The 10,693-nt window shown below is 46.7% G+C and overlaps 1 long non-coding RNA gene across 1 annotated transcript in view; it reads right to left on the reverse strand.

Annotated features, from left to right (window-relative positions):
• Positions 1-7,850, reverse strand: part of LOC108297033 — an 8,658-nt gene extending 808 nt beyond the window's left edge. Inside the window, exons 1-2 of the long non-coding RNA XR_001822076.2 lie at positions 7,755-7,850; positions 2,447-2,573 (exon numbers count right to left, since the gene is read on the reverse strand). This is a non-coding gene — a long non-coding RNA (uncharacterized LOC108297033). The remainder of the gene's footprint in view (positions 1-2,446; positions 2,574-7,754) is intronic.
• Positions 7,851-10,693: the final 2,843 nt, after the last annotated feature.

The raw sequence follows: 10,693 nt of genomic DNA on the forward strand, positions 1-10,693 counted from the left end.
AGAACGACTCACTGAAAAGGTGCATGTGGGCAAAGACTTGCATAAGGTAAGAGAACTAGTCAGGTGGATACCTCAACCTCCCAAAGTGCTGGGATTACAGATGTGAGCCACCACATCTGGCCTAATATGTGTTCGATAAAGTTTCTTTCATTGTATTGCTTTCTCTATCTAGAACTCCTATTATTCAAATGTTTAACTTGCTAGATTCATCCAGCTCTCTTAAAATTTTCTCTCACATTTTCTGTTGCCTTGGGTTTTTTGCCCTATATTCTGGGAGGTTTCCTCAATGTCATTTCCCAGTCCTGAAAAATGTATTATTTCAGTAACTTATTTTTAATTTCTAAGGAATCTCTGTTTTCTCTGATTGTTCCTGTTTTCTGGCATCTAGTTCTTGTTTTATGCATGTTATATCTTCTTGAATATTATTGAGAATAGTATCATTTTCTTCCCCTGAAGTTCTCTTTTGTTTCCCAGATCCCCAAATTGCTCTAGGGTCACTTCTAATGATTTCTTTTAATATTTTGCTTTCATGCTACAGGCTTCCTTAATTTGCTTGAGGTTCCTTGGCTACTCATTCATATTTAAGAGGAAAGGACTGGGTAGCTGATGGGAGTTTTCTCTATTGCTGTATAAGCAGAGCTGTTCTCTAGCTAGGATTCTCTCTCATGAGGAAATCCTGAGAGGAAACTTGCTGTGGACTTGTGGGAGGTGGCAACTGACAGGTTTTGGGACCCACAGATGCCAGAATGAGAAGACTTTGTTGTGATGCCAAATGCCCTAGGACAAATATGAGTGTTCCTGGGGCAGTTTGTGAAATGACAGTTTGTAAAATGTCAGAGATTTTGCCCCTGAGAGCAAGTACTGGAGCTGTCAGTGCTCCCTGTGTGGGTGGGTGGAGGAGGGAGGGGAGGGGGCGGCAGGGTTCTAACTGAACTGCTAGTCCTCCTGCAGACCTTCAAGTATTTTCCTTTTTCTCAGCCCCACTCCCCACCCCCATCCTCCACAGGACCTGCAGATCCTGAGTCCAGAGCACCTCAGCTCCTCCCTTCTCCCTCCACTCAGGTCTCCCTAGGACAGAGAGCTTTCCACACTTCTGACCTCTGCCATGCCTCATCCTGCCCTCCTTCCAGCAGCTATTTACTGATCACTTACCATATGCCAAACATTCTAAAAGTACAAACTCACTTAATCTTCAAAAGAACTTTATGAAGTAGGTGCTATTACTATTCTTATTTTATAGATGAGGAAACTGAGGCTACAGAGAGGTTAGTTAACTTGCTCAATATTATACAGTCAGTAAGTGGCAGAACTGAGATTCAAACCCAGGTGATTTGAGTCCAGAGCGTGTATTTTGAAACCACTGTGCTATATTCCTTCTCAGTCCTGCCCCAGCCTGTCTTGGCCTCTGGCTATTCTGGAGATTGTAACCTTATTATGTCTGTGGAACCCCTAAACTGTTATGGGATCCTGAGTAAGTCCCTCCCAGCACTAGGCTAAATACCAGGAAAGACCAGCATTGGGGGCTTGCCTTGCCAGTCCCTCTCTCATCTCTGCTACCTTTTTAAGATGATCAGTGCTAAGTGACCTTTCTCTGGCCCCAGTTACTGGGCTCCTGTGGATGTTTATAGGAAAGAAAAACCCCACCCTGAGCCAACACACCAAACAGACAGACCCAGCACTCTGGTATGTTTAGTTTCCATTCATCTTACAGCTGGATGAGGGGAAAAAAGGAAGCATGGAACCGGCCCTTCTCCAGGCAAGATGCCAGTCCCAGCTCTTGGACAATCCTGACTTGTGTGAGCCTCAATGCCACATTCAGAGCCTTCACCACCCTTCAGGATGGTCCCTCCCTCTCAAGAGAAGGGATACCTGGAGGTTTAAAAGAGCAAGGGTTTGGAAATCGGGCTCAGATCTTCTGTACATGAACAACAGATCCAGGCCAGAGGTGTATCATGTCTGGGTGGAGGTACCTCTTCTGTGTCAGCTTTTTGCTGACCATTCTTCTTGAACTGACATACCAGGGACCTCCTGTCCCCCCTTCATCAAGCACAAAGGTCAGTTCTGGGATGAGGGAACAAAGCTTGGGGATTTGTGATAAAATTAGCTTCTTGGGGGGAATTTGGGAAGGTTGTTCAGTCTGTTTCATGACTGAGAAGCTAGAGCCACAGAAAAGAGGTACTATTTGCTGAGCACATGTCAGGGGCTACACCAGGGGTCCCAAAATTATTATTTCATTTAGTCCTCACAGTATCTCTGTGAGCTGGGCTATATTATTATCCCCATTATAGAGAAGAGAAAACAGAGGTTCCAAAGTTAAGACACAGGAAGTTGCAGAACCAGAATTTGAACCTAGGTCCATCTGATCTCAAATTGTCCTCATGTCCCACTGGCCCACACTGGGAAGGAACTGGCTGTGCATCATATGTGGGAAGAGAGGGACCATTACCTCAAAAAAAGGGGAGGACGGAGATAGATCTTGTACTTGCTGTGTGACCTCAAAATGGACGCCAGCTACTTATCATGCTTGCAGTGCATGATTATGCTTATAAGTGCAATTCTTTACACCTGAGATTCTAAAGAAGAAAAAAAATCAATGAATGGCGGCTGCTCTGTTATATTCTAAAGCCTTGTTACTCAAAGTAAAATCTGTGGACTAGCAGCAGCAGCATCCCATGGGAGCTTGTTAGAAAGATAAAATCTCAGCCCTCACTCCAGTCTTTCTGGATCAGAATCTTCATTTTAACAAGATCTCTAGGAGAGCCATGTGCACATTAAAGTTAGAGAAGTGCTTGCCCAGAGAGGCCCCTTGATCTCTAATCTTCTGTGAGTCTTGCATTCTGAGACTTGATAAAGCTTGCTGAAGTAATCAGGCAGATAAACAAAATGGATGGCAGAAGCTGTTTTCCCACTCTGGGCCTCAGTTTCTCCACCTGTATACTTTGAGGCCTGTGCAGGAATCTTGGGTTCCCAAGTAGTAGCCCATCTAGGCTGAGGACATAGTCCACCTAAAACACCTCTTCCTGTCTTCTCTCTCAGCTGTTAATGACAAGCTATTCCATGCGCTCCACGGTGGTGTCTCGCTATGCCCACACCTTGGTCACCTCTGTCCTGTTCAATCCACATGCTGAAGTCCATGAAGCCATCTTTGACCTGGATCTGCCTCATCTTGCCTTTATCTCCAATTTCACTATGTGAGTCTGCTTCCAAAGTCACCACTTCATCCATTTGTGCATACATTTGTTCATTCTTGCCTTTTTTTTCTGTCAGCAGAGCATAGTGATTAAGAAAACTTATGCCGAGATCAGACTTCTTGAGTCTGAATCCTGGCTCTACCAGTTTGGGACCCAGGGCAAGTTACTTCATTTCTGGGAGTCTCATTTTATACATCTACAAAGTGCAGATAAAATTAGAACCCACTTTCAAGAATTAAATGAATTAATATATGTGGACACATATGCTAAAATTAGCGCCAGGCACATATTAAGTAGTTGATAATATTAGCTTTATTAGTTTTTAAACAAAGGTCTCCTGATGCTGACTGTGTGACTTACACTGTGTTGAGTCCAACAGAAAGAGGAAGGTGAACTGCATATAGTCCCTAGTCTCAAAGAGTTCACAGCTTAACAGGGGGATATAAAAAAAGAAACTGGCTCAGCACAGTGTCTCACACCTGTAATCCCAGAGCTTTGGGAGGCTGAAGTGGGAGGATTGCTTGAGGCCAGGAATTCAAGACTAGCCTGGGCAATATAGGGAGAACCCATCTCTAGAAAAACACTAAGAATTAGCAGGGGCCGGACGCAGTGGCTCACGCCTATAATCCCAGCACTTTGGGAAGCCGAGGTGGGTGGATCACAAGGTCGAGAGATCGAGACCATCCTGGTCAACATGGTGAAACCCCATCTCTACTGAAAATACAAAAATTAGCTGGGCATGGTGGCGTGCACCTGTAGTCTCAGCTACTCGGGAGGCTGAGGCAGGAGAATTGTGTGAACCCAGGAGGCGGAGGTTGCGGTGAGCCAAGATCCTGCCACTGCACTCCAGCATGGGTAACAAGAGCGAAACTCCATCTCAAAAGAAAAAAAAATTAGCAGGGCATGGTGGCACATGCCTATAATTTCAGCTACTCAGAAGGCTGAGGCAGGAGGATCGCTTGAGCATGCGAGGTTGAGGCCGCAGTGCACTGTGATCTGCACTCTAGCCTGGGTGACAGAGTGAGACTGTCTCTAAAAAAGAGCCTTGGGTTGAGGGGCAGCTAGTAGATTACTTTAGTAAAGTATGCTAGGGAAAAAGGGAAGTCTGAATGTGAAATGTCTGGAATGGTGAGGTGGACCAGAAGACAATGGTGAGTTTCCTATTCCCAGGCTGGTGGAGAAAACCTCAGAAAGATGACACCTAAACTGCGGCTTGAAATAGGACATCTTCACCAGGCAACCAGGGTGAGGGCAGGACTGGAGGAATCCAGGAAAAAGGAATAAAGGCACAAATGTTCCCTCAATGAGAGGAACTGCAAGTAATTCCATGTCGCCGTACTGTCAGGGACAGACAAGAGGTAGAAGAGTGGTAAAAAATGAGACGTGAGACGCAGAGAAAGACGAGGCTGTGCAGGGCTTCCAATGTTAGAACACCTACCTGGGTCTCACTTAATGGTCTCTAAACCATCTCATGTGTTTGCACACCTATCAGGAAAAACTTGATCATATATTCCCAAAACATATGTACTTATTAATTTATGCGTTACATAAATATACTACTGAGCAACTATATTAGGTACATTATGAAGCATATAAATATTAATCACCAAAAGATGAGAAAAAAGCCCTATAAATAGAGTGGGAATATTATTTCCCACTCCCTCTTGATTTGTCTCCAGCATCCCCTGGGGCATGTGCACCCCTCTTTAGAAATAAGTATGGGCCGTAATGAGGAGACATGGCAAGGTTTTAAGCAAGGAGAGATGATTGTGAAGTGGTAGTGGGTTGGAGGGACCAGCTAGGTGGCCAGGAGCTGAGTAGGCAAACAGGGGCAGAACCCACGTGGGAGATGCGGAAGGTGGGAGCAGAACAGCGGTGGTGGATCTGAGAGGCCATCGACGGACAAACAACCTGACTAGTGGGGAGTAAGTCAATATAGATGGTGTTTACCTTTTTGTGGCTTGTTAGACCTGGTAGATGACAGCGCCCTGTTAAGGTGATAAACAAGGAAGCCGGAGCAGATAAAGAGAAAGCTCCCCTCCCTGTGTCCATGTGTTCTCATTGTTCAACACCCGCCTATGAGTGAGAACATGCGGTGTTTGATTTTCTGCTCTTGTGTCAGTTTCCAGGTTCATCCATTAGCATGGGGAGAAATGCCAGATGTAGGTGATGGGGAGGAAGGCAGCAAATCCCACTGCCACGTGTGTACCTATGCAACAATCTTGCATGTTCTTCACATGTACCCAAAAACCTAAAATGCAATAAATAAATAAATAAATAAAGAGAAAGCTTAGTGAGGCCTCATTAGCCAGTATCACACCTTAGTGTGAATTACAAAAAGGCCCCTGAATTAAGGTAGAGGGACTATCAGATTTACTAGATTACTGAGCCGAGCACAAACAGAGTATCTGTCCTTGTTCAGCCCCACTTGTCCCTGTTAGTTGGGAGAAGGTTCTTGTGCCATCAATAATCTGTACAGCCTGAAACAGCAGCCCTGGGGTGGGTCTAGGCTGTGCCGTCAAGAACCTCCTGGCACTTCCCCTGGAAAAGGATTGTGTTAGAGGGGACCAGTATGGAGTCAGAGCCAGGGAGCTGAGGGGAGAAGTGCTGAGGCAGTCAAGGAGGGCTTCCTGGAAGCAGGATTTCCATATGGGTAAGATTTGAAGGGAACAAGATCATTGCGCGTTGGGACCCAGGGGAATCAAGGACCAAAAAGAGCAGGCATGGGTCTGGAGTATGGGGGCTAACCAGAGAGGCTGGCAGTCAAATGATGTGAAGGCCAAGTAGTCAAGCAGAATTTGGATTTTTGCTTCAATAGAAAAAAAAACACCAAAAGAATTTTCAAAAAAAATTAAGCAAAGCAGGCTGGAGGAAATGTTCTTGGGCAGACTCTGTGGAAAGTATGCTGGCTGGAGGCAGTGCACACACAGAGGCCCCAGTGTCCTGCTGCCAGACCAGCTCCACCCTACCCCCCCACCCCCCAGGAGACCTTGAGGATGTGCCAGCTCGGCCCACCCCCACACTAGCCCAGCCACAGCAATACTCTGTTTCAGCTGCCTAGAAACACTTCTTGCCTGAGTGGTCTCTTCTGCTGCCTGCCTATCCTCCCTCAGTGTTCCTGGAAGCTCCTGCCTTAGTCAAACAACTTTCCTGACATCTGTGCCTCAGTTACTCCATTTGTAAAATAGAAGCTGTTGTACTTGCATCCTACAGACTGGCACTAACTTTCTCTAGGACACCTAACTATTACTCCTCAAAGGTTAGCTCTGACCCATCCCTCCCCTTTGCAAGATTTGTCCAAGACGCTCCATTCACCATGGCAAAAAGTCTTATGAGCGGCTGTATGAGCTCATTGAGTCTTGTGTTCAAAGCCCCCTATTCTCTAGGCCCACTCTTCCACTCCAGCTTTCTCTCCATGCCTCCCTTCTCTGACCCTCCACTCCAGCCAAATTTAACTACTTGCTGTCCCCTGAAACACATTCTGTGTTCTCCTGCTGTCTGCCCAGGATGTCCACTCCACAATAATTGTGGAGTACCTCCTCTGTGCCAAGCCATATTCCAGCACCACAGATAACAGCAACAAATAAAGCGGTAAGAGTCAGTCAGATTGTGGATGTCTTCTAAAGATGGAGCTGAAAATCCCTGATGGATCGGATGTGGACTGTGAAACAAAGAGGAGTATCCAACATGACTCTAAGATTTTTAGCTGAGCAACCATGTCCTGAAACAAGGATACCAGAGGAGGAGCAGATTTGGGAGGGGAGAGTTATCAGGGGCTCAGTTTTGGATATGTTCAGCTTGAGGTCTCTGTGGAACATTCTAGTGGAGATGTCAAGTAAGCAACTGGATGTATGGGTCTGGAGTTCAGGGCACAAGTCCACACTGGAGATAGAGATTTGGGAGTCATCTGTGTATAAATGGTATTTAAGGTCATGGTGCTAAATGACATCACCTAGAGAGTCAACGTAGAAAGAACATAGGACGGAAGGGGAGAGGGAGGGAGAGGAGAGGATAAAAGGTTGACAACAGAGTCTTGGAGTGTTCCAAAGGTTTAGAGGTCAGGAAGAGAAAGAGCCAACAGAGGAAACTGAGAAGGCATGGCCAGTGAGGATTATCTAACCATATCCTCCCTGTCTTTCAGGCCTAGCTTCAAGGCTGCCTTCTCTAGGACCCTTTCCTGAAGACTTGGGCAAAAGTGTTCTCTCCCTTCTTTGGGCTTCTTTTGACTTTATTAGCTTCCTTAGAGAAATAGGGAAAACGGGGGTAAGCAAGTCTGAGCTCCCTGCAGACAAGGCCTCCTCCTTAGTCAGGCCCAAAAGCCTTTGCAGCAACTTGTACACTTCTTTCACAATTTTTACCACTTATACCACCCATATTATTTACTTAATATATTTTATATTAATATGGCAGTATTAATGAATATTTTTTCAATATTTTCTGAGTTAGTCTTATTCTGAGCAACAATATCTATGAGATCATGGGTTTAATGTGTTAGTTGTATTTTTAGTAAACATTACTGTAAATACATAACAATTATAATAAAAACATTCAGTTATATCATACCTAACATTATGTTGTGTGCCAAAGGCAGAATTCATTCAGCACTTTGGGAAACACGAAACTCTAACACCAGATCCACCATATGCTGTGTGGCCTCTATTTCCCCATCTGACAAATGGAGATAATGAAAATCTCCTTTTTCTTTTCTCTCCTTTTCTTGCCGTTCACACTGGGGCTTTCTGGCACTGTGCTGTTCTTTCTCTTTCCCTATCTCTATCCCCCTCCTCTTTCTACCTCATGTGTCTCTTGCTCTGTCTCTGGCCAACTCTTTATTTTCTGTCTCTGCTGTCCCTCCTCTTTCTTGCCCCCTTAGGACCATCAACAATAAAGTCTACATTGCAGAAGTCAAAGAGAAGCACCAGGCAAAGAAAATCTATGAAGAAGCCCATCAGCAGGGAAAAACAGCTGCTCACGTAGGCATCAGGTAAGGCCCCATCCAGTCCAAACATGACTTAATCAGCTTAGCTGTGTGACCAGGGGAGATGCACCTTCTCTCTGGTCCTCAGTCTCCATCTCTGTAAAGTGGGGACATGACGTCTACTTCACAGGATCATGTGAAGATGATGTGAATTAATGAATATCAAAGCCTGTAACAGAGTGGGTATTCAATAAATGGAAATGTGCTTCCCCATTTCCACTTTTCTACTGTCAGCAGATTGTGGCTTATTTAAGAACTGGCACCTTCCGGGAAGGTGACATGCAAGTGAGATTTTTCTAAATTGAATTTTGTTTCCTGAGTTCCATTCAGCTGGCAGAAATGTATTGTCTTCCTTCAGTGTTTCCTCCCAGCTTCCAAGAGAGTTTCCTGGAGAGAAAAACTTTAGCTTTGCCTCCAGCAAACTGAGTTACTGCCATATACACAAGCTCCTTCAAAATCACAGGGGAGGGGAGAGTGGGAGGGGCTGTTAGAAGGGGATGAGGCATTGTATGTAAATTGAAAACTCTTTTGTAAGATGAATCATTAGACTCTAGTTGGTGTGTTCTAGATTCAGATTTTCATGGACTAAGTTCCCTTAAGACTGGGCCACCTGTGAGATAATTTCTCAAGCAGAATATTTAGGAGGTTGAATGAGGGAAGGAGGGAGAGACAGACTGATGAGTGCCTGCATGGATGACAGACCATGGGCCAGTGACTCAGTTGAACGAGAAGCCTAGTCAGGTCTGCTGGGACCAGGGTTAGGGGGAGCAAAACTAGGCCGTCTAACAGCCCCTGTACTCCTCAAAAGATACCTTTCTCTTCCCACCCTCCTCCCTTTCCTGCCCAGGGACCGGGAATCAGAGAAGTTCCGCATCTCCACCAGCCTGGCAGCAGGCACAGAGGTGACTTTTTCCCTGGCCTATGAGGAACTGCTTCAGCGGCACCAGGGCCAGTACCAGCTGGTGATGAGCCTGAGGCCCGGCCAATTGGTGAAGAGGCTGAGCATAGAGGTTACAGTGTCAGAAAGGACAGGCTTTTCCTATGTGCACATACCACCCTTGAGGACCAGCCGCCTGCGCACCAATACCCATGCAAGTATGTGGGCAGCACTATGGGTCACCCATCAGACATGGCCTTCCCTGATTGAGAACCATCCCGATTCCATTGGGTTTCCCTCTAGTGTCACTTCTGCTCTGTACTCACTGCCAAGTTCCTTACTGATTCAGTGAGAAGAGGGCATGTTTGAAGTTGAAAATATTTGGATTTTAACTTTGGCATGATCCTGACAGGCTGTATGACCTGGCACATTACAAACTTCCCAGACTCTTGATTTCCGTAGAAAAAACATCAGTGATAAGGGAGGGCTCGTTGGATGGGCTCATGAAGTTAAATCATGGGTTAGCCATGCTGAAGGTTGTAGAAGCCACATTGGCCAAATCGTGCTTTTCCCTGGATCCCCAGAGAATGGCAGGACAGTGAGCGCACAGCAAGTACAGGCTCCCTGGAGGACACCGTCTCATGCCCTGGAGGGAAGAGGTGTCCTGCCTGAACAGGCTTGCTTCACATCTCACCCAGAGGTTTTGGAAGGCCAGGCTGGCTACATCAGAATCACAACATGGGCTCCTAGAAACGCAGATTCCTGGAGCCCAGCCTTCAGGGTCTGGTTCAGTAGCATGGGGGTGGGGACCGGGAAGCTGTGTCTTTAACCAGTGTCAGGCGGCCTTGACGTCCAGCCAGGCTGGAGAACCACGGAGCTGGCCTGCTCACCTCATCTGAGAGATGGGAGGACAGGCGCAGAGAAATCCCCAGCGCATGTGTCCACCATATAAAGCTGTTTAGCATTGGAGGTCCCACCTGATTCAACCCTGTTGGCCCAGAGAGGCCCTGTGGTGGACAGCGGATGCAGCACACACAGACAGACACACACTGGAACCAAGTCCCAGCGCTGACACTCCCCTAATGTGGGACCATCAAAGCCAGTCACTCCATTGCTCGACTTCACTTTTCCCATCTGTAAAACGGACGAGACGGCATCTACAGCCCAGGACCACTGTGAGACTCGGAGAGAATTCCTCCCTCCCGATTATGTGGTGCAGAGAAGATTGCGCCATCACCATACTCATTAGCATTAGGTGGCACTCACTGAGATGCAGCTATGGCTCCAAACGCTTTACACGAATGGCCTCGTTTATTTCCCACAAGCACTGCCTGTGCTGTCGATGAGGAGCCAGAGGCTTACAGGGACACACAGCAGCAGCGGGGACCTGGGCCCACAGGCCATCTGAGTCCCTAGGCCTGAACTCTTCAGCCCTAAGCTATAAATGGCAGGTCCCTCCCCCATTCTCCTTAAAGGTTAAAACAGAGGGTCGAACCAATCCTGTGGGGGAGAAAGCAGAACAAAGAGCTCCAAGAGGAAGGAAGCCAAGGGAATGTATGTGAACAGGCGCCTCAGAGAGTGTGGGGCTCCGTGTGCCCCTGAGCTTCCTGACAGCTGTAGCAGGAAGGAGGGGGAGCAGAATTCCCA

Source organism: Cebus imitator, unplaced genomic scaffold, assembly GCF_001604975.1.
Source record: "Cebus imitator isolate Cc_AM_T3 unplaced genomic scaffold, Cebus_imitator-1.0 Scaffold763, whole genome shotgun sequence".
NCBI lineage: Eukaryota > Metazoa > Chordata > Mammalia > Primates > Cebidae > Cebus > Cebus imitator.